This window comes from Orycteropus afer, unplaced genomic scaffold, assembly GCF_000298275.1.
Source record: "Orycteropus afer afer isolate SDZICR_OR568_19922 unplaced genomic scaffold, OryAfe1.0 scaffold00361, whole genome shotgun sequence".
Classification (NCBI taxonomy): Eukaryota; Metazoa; Chordata; class Mammalia; order Tubulidentata; family Orycteropodidae; genus Orycteropus; species Orycteropus afer.
The window spans coordinates 725,634-734,097 of record NW_006921948.1 but is presented as its reverse complement, the minus strand read 5'-3'; positions in this window follow the sequence as shown (position 1 = coordinate 734,097).

Genomic DNA, 8,464 nt, shown 5'->3' with positions numbered 1-8,464 from the left:
GATAAAAATCTTCAATTTCCTCATCTTTGGGTTTCGTGGTTGGGGCATAAATTTGAATAATAGTCATATTAATGGGTCTGCCTAGTAAATAAGAAAAGAGAATAATTGTGGCTTTCTTTCAAATAATATTTCTATTAAAAAATACTTAAGACTTTTTTTACTTACATCTTTCTAATCGCTAATGATTACAAACATTTCTTTGTGTGTTTGTTGGCCAACTGACTGTCTGCTTTAGTGAACTGTCTGTTCACGTCCTATGCCCATTTTTTAATTGGATTGTCTTTTTGATGTTGAAGTGCTGAAGTTCTCTATAAATTTTAGAAATAAATCCCTTGTGAGATATGCCATTGCCAACTTTTTTCCCCAATCTGTAGGTTCTCTCTTTACTCTTTTTGTGAAGTCTTTTAAAGTACATTTAATGTGCATAATTTAATGGTTAAGAGGTCTCAGTTATCTAGTGTGTCTTCTGCTATTTGTACATTTTCATTTATATTTGATAATGTATTTATGCCATTTATTAGGGTCCCTATGTTTGACCCCATTTTTTCTTTCATGATCTTTATAGTTTTAGGTTTTACATTTAAGTCTTTGATCCATCTGGAGTTAGTTTTTGTATACAGTGAGAGGTATCAATCCCATTTCACTTTTCTGCTAATGGATACCTAGTTTTGCCAGAATTATTTGTTAAAGAAATACTCTCTTGCCCAATTAATGAGTCTTAGCCCTTTGTCAAAGATCAGCTGTCCATAGGTGGATGGATATTCCTGGATTCCCAGTTCTTTTCACTGGTCCATGTGTCTGTCGTTGTACCAATACCAGGCTGTTTTCAGTACTGTGCCTGTGTAGTAGGTTTTCAGATTGGGGATTGTGAGACCTCCTACTTTTTTTTTCTTCAGTAATCCTCTGCTTTATCCAAGGGCTCTTTCCTTTCCATATAGTGACCATTTTTTCCATGTCCTTAAAGAATACTGATGGAATCTACATTGGGACTGCATTGAATCTATAGATTTCTTTGGGCAGTATTGATATTTTCACAATGTTTCATCTTCCTATCTTTGAGCATGGTATATTCTTCCATTTATGTAGGTCTCTTATAGTATCTTTTAGGAGTGTTTTCCAGTTTTCTTTGTGTAGGTCTTTTCTCTCCCAGGTAAGATTCATTCCAAGGTGGTGTAGTGCCTAAGGCATCTGACTGCTAACCAGAAGGCTGGCAGTTCAAACCCACCAGCTGCTCCTCAGAAGGAAAATTGAGCAATCTACTTCTGTTGCGATACCACCTCAGAAACCCAAGGAGGGGTCGCTGTGAGTCAGATCTGACCCGACGGCACTGAGTTTGGTTTTTTTGGTTGTATTGTAAATTTAATTGTTTTGCTTATTTGTTTTCAGAGATCTCTTTGTTGAAGTAGAGGAACTCAACTGATTTTTCTATGTTGATCTTGCATTCTGCCACTTTGCTAAATCTTTCTATTAGTTCCAGTAGTCTTCTTCCTGAGTGTCTGGGATGTTCTATGTAGATGATTACTCTATTTGCAAATAGGGATAGTTTTACTTCTTCCTTACCAATTTGGATACCTTTTATTTCCCTTTCTTGCTTTATTGTCCTGCCTAGGACTTCCATGTTGAATATAAGTGCTGATAGAGGGCACCCTTGTCCAGTTCTCATTTGCAAGGGGAATGATTTAAGTCGCTCTACTGAAAATGATGTTTGCTGTTGGTTTTGCATATATGCCTTTTATTGTGTTGAGGAATTTCCCTTCTATTCCTATTTTTCTGAGAGCCTTTTATCAGGAATGGATGTTGGATTTTATCAAATGCCTTTCCTGCATTGACTGATGTGTTCATTTGGTTCTTTTCCTTTGTTTTATTTATGTGATTGATCACATTGACTGTTTTTCTGCTGTTGAAAGTCCTTACATACCTGGTTTGAATTCCACTTGGTCATGGTGTTTCATTTTTGATAATGTTGGATTCTACTGGCTAGGATTTTTGTTGAAGATTTTTGCATCTGTATTCATGAGGGATATTTGTCTGTAATTTTCTTTTGTAAGGGTATCTTGGCCTGATTTTGGATAAGGGTTTTGCCTCCTTCATAGAATGATTTTGGGAGTATTCCATCCTTTTCTACTGAATACACTATTCTTGTTTTTCTCAGTATTGCTACCAAAAATGCTCCTCTTCTTTATGTTCACCCACTTGGCTTCATTTCTTTGTTCAAATCTCAAAGTTAACATCAACTGCTCAGAAAATACTTCCATACACCACCTCACTGAAGCAATTGCACCCTTTTCCCACAACCACCATTCTCAACAACACCTACATCAATGAAAATGTAAACTCTTCAATCAGAGAAAGTTTTTCTGTGTGTGTATATATAGTAATTCATGCCCACTCAAAATTATTTAAACGTAAAATTCAGTGATACCAATTACATTAATGTTCATGGGAACTTTTGACTTCTTGTGTTTCACTATAAGTTCAGGGCCTAGAACCATGCCTGACACATACTCAGCACTCAAGATATATCTGTTTCTTCTCTAATGTGTTATTAAGTGAGCTTCTGTGACTTACATTAACTTCTTGTGAGCATCATGTATGCAGAAATAAGATCAACCTTCCAGCAAGAATTTGATTCATATGTTGAGACTGGTGACACTGCACACACCCTACTAGGATAAGAAAAGTTGTGTTACTCACAAAATAAGTAATAATGAGGATTTCTGAGGATGGTAGGTATGACCCCTTGGTTTGAGAAAGTAAGAAAATAATACTAGCTTGGAGTTTAATGGTGGTTAAGAGATGGGGTTGTGGTGAGTGTTTTGGTTTCCTAGCACTGCTGTAACAGAAAAACCACAAACAGGGTACTTTAACAAATAGGAGTTTATTCCCTTACAGTTTGAGGGACTAGAAGTACGAGTTCAAAGTTCAGGTTCTATGGGCTGGGTGAAAGCCCCTCAACCTTGGGCTTCAGCTCTGCCTCTCGCTCCCAGCCCACTGAAGCTGGAGGCTTTTCTTCACTCAGGCAGCTGCTGGCTACTGTGGCTGACAAGCCTAAGGTTTACAAATAAAATGGCACAGTCCTGATATTACCAAACCACATGGGCAGGCCATTGATTCAAGTCCTGAAAAAGTCCCAAGATTGCAGGGCAACATGTCAGGCTTATGAACAATGACTTGGTCACATGCAGAGTTCAAGCATGCCATAAGCTACAGACCTTCCTCAAATCTGTGTCTTATATACTGGAAGCAGACCACTTCCCTAAAGCAGCCATTCAGCTGCTCCTGTAGAATCCACCGTGGAAATGATTGACAATCTCACCATGGGGAATAACTACATCCAGCTGCCCAGCCACTCAACCAGACCTAGTCAAGTTGACACACAACCTTAACTACCACAGTGAGGTTTCCCATATCTGGGCAAAAACTTACATGGCTTGAACTTCCCAACCTGTTTCAAAGCAGGGAGCACCAAGAGTGACTTTTTAGCTTTCTCAGATGTGAGGTAGTGATGAGGCTTGAAAGCTGTCAATAGTCAAACATCAAACATGGAGTCAGATTCCTCATTATAATTCACAATTCCTCATTATAATTCACCATTAATGTCTGATGACTGAAATGTGCCATGTGTCATTTAATTGAATTTCAACATGTTTAAATAAACCATTATGGTGCACTACAAGGTCTGCAATCTGAGGTCAGTAAAGAAGTAAAAGTGCTCTTGAATGCCTTGTTCAAAAGCTCAGCATTATGTGTTTTGAGAAGCAAATGAGTGCCTTGGTCACTGTTAACAACATCTGGAATTCCAAAAGGAATAAGGACTTGGTGAGTCCTTGTATTGTGGCTTTAGTATGTTAGGTCCATGTGTACATTGGGTATCACATTGGATATCTCTGAGGCATAAAATTTCCAGAGATCTTTACCTCAAATTGGAAGGAATTGTTGCTACTATTAGGTAGACCAGACAGTCAGACCACTGGCAATTGCCCAAGAAACTGTAATAATGTGCAGAGGAGGCCAATTGTTGCCCAAGGCATCCAAAGAGGATGTTAAGAGGACATGTTAAAGTTCATCCAATTGAACTGACCCTTGGGTCCTGTCCTTCATCAGGGACATCTTAGTTATAGGATGGAAACCAGTTGCTCTCCAGTGAGCTCCATCATGTGAGATGGTGGCTATGCATTTAGTAGAGTGTGTGAACTCCCTTTGCTATATACTCAAATGATTCCAAGCAGCTCCCAGGTAGCCAAGATGTCTGGAAGACTGGTGACATCCTCCAGCACTTTGTCATCTGTCAAGAGACAGGACAGGGGAGACCAACTCCTCCTGCAGGTGGGATATGGGAGGTTTTGGCTCTATGCTGTGGCAAGGAGGCCTCAGTAGCCATGCTGACCTTGTGGGGCACTCTTTGCATGACACAAAGCATAACAATCAGCTGACTGCAGAAGAACATAGGCTCAAGGTCTGTGACAGTCTCTATTTCCAGGAAAGCCAGGTATGTGGTCAGCAATTGGCATTCTAATAGCATATAGCATGGGGCCTAGGAGGGCAGTTTCTTGCATCAGATCATTAAGGATATTACAAGTGGTGTAAAGACTCCAGGAGACATGAGAGAAGGTTGCTAAATCCTCAGCAGTGAAGGAGTCTCTGAGGAAACTAATGGAAGTGCTTTGTTGTTGTTAGGTGCTGTCGAGTTGGCTGCGACTCATAGTGACCCTGTGTACAACAGAACGAAACACTGCCTGGTCCTGTGCCAGCCCCACGATTCTTGTTATACCTGAGCCCACTGTTGTAGCCACTGTGTCAATCCATCTTGTTGAGGGCCTTCCCCTTTTTCACTGACCCTGTATTGCGATTCGGATGGATTCTAGAACCTTTGATTGTAGGGGACTCCATTCAAGGTGGGTCAATTTGCAAGTAAGCCTAGAATAAATGGGCTTAAGCAAAATTTCTAAATGATGAATATGTTTCTCCCAGAATTCAAAAATACTTAAAGATTTTGGCCTTCTTTTAGTGATGTGGGACAGAGTGCTCCTTGGCATACCAAATTATTGACAAGAATTTAACTGAGGTGATGGAGCCTTGTACTCTATGTGGGGCATTTACCTAACCTCTTTTTGTGAGCTCCTTGTTGTTCGTGTTGTTCGGGACAATCTCTTCAGCCCTGATTCACAGCAACACTATTGTACAGGATGAAACACTGCCTGGCTGTGCACCATCCTTACAATCCTTGATACACCTGAGCCAATCATTGCAGCCACTGTTGAGGGTCATCCCCTTTTTCGCTGACTCTCCACTTCATCGCACATTATATCCTTCTCCAGGGAATGGTCCCTTTTGACAACATGATCAAAGTAGGTGAGACAAAGTCTGGCCATTCTCATTTCCAAGGAGCATTCCAGCTGCCCTTCCAGGACACATTTATTCACTCTTAGTGAATGTTTACATCTCTGAATAAATGTAGAACATGAATCTCCTTGGAAGATGGTATCAGTGCAATGTCATACCTGTGCTCCTGGGAAAAGTTAGATGCAGTTAAGATCTTGCTTGCAAAGATTATGTGCAATAACAGGAATGGTGAGGTACTCCATGGGTAGCTGGGTAATTTTTTTTTTTTTGTTACCCTTTGAAGGTGAAAGTAAATTGACATTGAGAAGCTGCTGAGACAGGTGCTGTTCAGAACCTGTTAGCCAAGACTGCAAAGTGTTTACCAGCTGTTATGGATTGAATTGTGTCCACCCCAAAATATGTGTCAACTTAGGTAGGCCATCCTTCTCAGTATCATGTAATTGTCCTCCATTTTGGGATCTTATGCAATTATATATGTGTTATAAATCCCAACCTCTATGATGTTAATGAGCCAGGATACCAACTATGAGATTAGGCTGCATCTTGAGCGAATCTCTCTTGAGATATAAAAGAGATTAAACAATGGAGCAGAGATCAGAGAGACCTCCTACCACCAAGTAAGAAGAGGCAGGAGTAAAGTACTTCCTTTGGACCCAGGGTCCCTAGGCTGAGAAACTCCTAGACCCAAAGGAAGATTGATGACAAGGACTTTCCCCAGAGCTGGCAGGGAGAAGGAGAAAGACTTCCCCTGGAGCTAGCACCCTGAATTTTAACTTTAGCCTCCTAATCTGTAAGAGAATAAAGTTCTGTTTGTTAGAGCCATCCAACTGTGGTATTTCTGTTACAGGAGCTTGACATAACTTGTTAACAACAACAATAACAAAGACAATTAAGACACTAGCTATTGATTGGATGTTGTTGTTTTTGTTATGTGCTGTCGGGTCGAACCTGACTCATAGTGACCCCTCTATGGGTTTCCAAGGTGGTATCACTACAAAAGTAGATTGCACAAACTTCCTTCCAAGGAGTGGCTGGTGGGTTTGAACCACCAGCCTTCTGGTTAGCAGTCAAGTGCCTTAGGCACTACGCTATCAGAGCTCCTATTGATTAGATTGTTGTTGTTGTTGTTGTTATGTGCTGTCGAGTTGGACCCAACTCATAGCAACCCCTCCTTGGGTTTCTGAGGCAGTATCACTGTGGAAATAGATTGCCCAACCTTCCTTCTGATGACTGGCTGGTGGGTTTGAACCACCAGCCTTCTGGTTAGCAGTCAAGTGCCTTAGGCACTATGCTACCAGAGCTCCTATTGATTGGATAGAATCAGTAATTTCTATAATGTTGAGTATGGGTGATGCCTTCATGAGTGGAACCATGGCATTAAGATTGTAGTCTTCTGTGAGGCAACATTCATTCTTTCTAATTTTAAGAACAGAACAAATCAGTCTGTTAACTGGAGAAGCAGTGGGGATAATCACCTCTTCTCTAAATAGGTCTGGTATAATGAGTTTCAGTCTTTGAAGGCCCTGTATTAATTTACATTAGATCTTTTTTAACTAGGCAGGAAGTTGTTATTTTAACCTGAGAGGAAGGTCCATGGTGTCCCATTTTTCCATGCAGACTCTAAGTGACAAAGAATTTATTTTATTACTCTTTGGGTTAGGGCATCTATGTCCATTCTAGGACCTTGTAGGAGAATGGGTGCTACGGCTAGCAGGAATTTAGGAAACCCAATAGTTCTTAAGCATATGTATTTGTCTATATTTTATGTTCAGAACCTCCCCAGGCATACTTATCAGCTTTCCCAGATATGGGAATGGCTTCAAAGCTACCAGCAGTCAACTATCACATCTCCCCCCTTCCCATTTGGGTCTTGGCAATCTAAATTCCTCCTACCCCCCAAACACACAGAAACACCACACGCTTTTTTCTCCTTGCCTGTGGGTTAACATGTTCATGAGGACATTTGTCTTCAATGCTCAGTCCTCCCTTAGTCCTTATCCCCAATGTCTGGTTCACTGTGGACCTGCTGGTCTGGTCCCAAATGCTGAAGGACCCTATCTCCCTCACTTCTCACATATCTGCCTCTTCCCTTCCTTCCCTCCCTCCACACATCAGAAGATTCACAATACACACATGTACTTTTCACAATCTGTGGATTTTATTTTAATCACCACCACCAGTTGACCCTTTTGGTATAAGATTTGACCTCTATGATATTATGCATGTGTTCAGAGTATCTTCTGAAAACACGTCAGACATTTCTAAGTCTCCTGGATGTGCCCTGTCCAAGGTGTTATTTAGAAAGCCGGATTCCTCAACAGAGTCAGAGTCAGAGTCGTCCACTGAGCCAGAGTCGTCCAGGGAACTACAGTCCTCCACAAAGCTAGAGTCATCCAGAGAACCAGAACCGTCCAGAAAGCTAGAGTCATCAAAAGAACTGGTGTCATCAAGAGAGCTGGACTCCTCAAGAGAGCTGGAGACGTCAAGAGAGCTGGGGTTGTCAAGAGAGCTGGAGTCATCCATAGAGCTGGAATCCTCCACAGAGACAGAAGCCTCCTCAGGGACAGAGTCCTTCATTGGTCTGGAATCCTCCAGGGCCTCTTCTTTCTGCTGGGGATGAATTTGATCTTTTTTCTTACCCATCCGGTGGTAAAAGATTAAGTACATAGGCTTTTTTTGTTCCCGTCGCTCTTCTTGAACTTTCCTGAATGATTGCTTCTAACTTCTTCAGCATTTTCTGCACCTGGTAGTGAAACAGATCCGAGAAGACCATTTATTTGAAAGAAGATGGTGACAGGATGGAATGGGGAGCATCACGAGAAGGGGTGTAGGCCGAGGATGGAATATGTACCAGGCAAGGACAGGGGAGGAGTTGTTTTTTTCTCTTTTTTGGGGGGGCTAGATGGAAAAGTAGAGGAGGAGCATGGGTCAGGCTATCTGACCATGTCATTATCTTCGGGTTGACAGGACGTCGTTCTCTTCTTCCCTCCTTTGGTGGCAGAGAAAGGTTCATATCCGCTTGTGCTGGGCTCTTCATTATCTGCATCAGGCTCTTCTGGGTCCCTGCTCACCTCTGCCATGCTGTAGTCAACAGTGGTCTACCCCAGGCCTCCTCACCTCC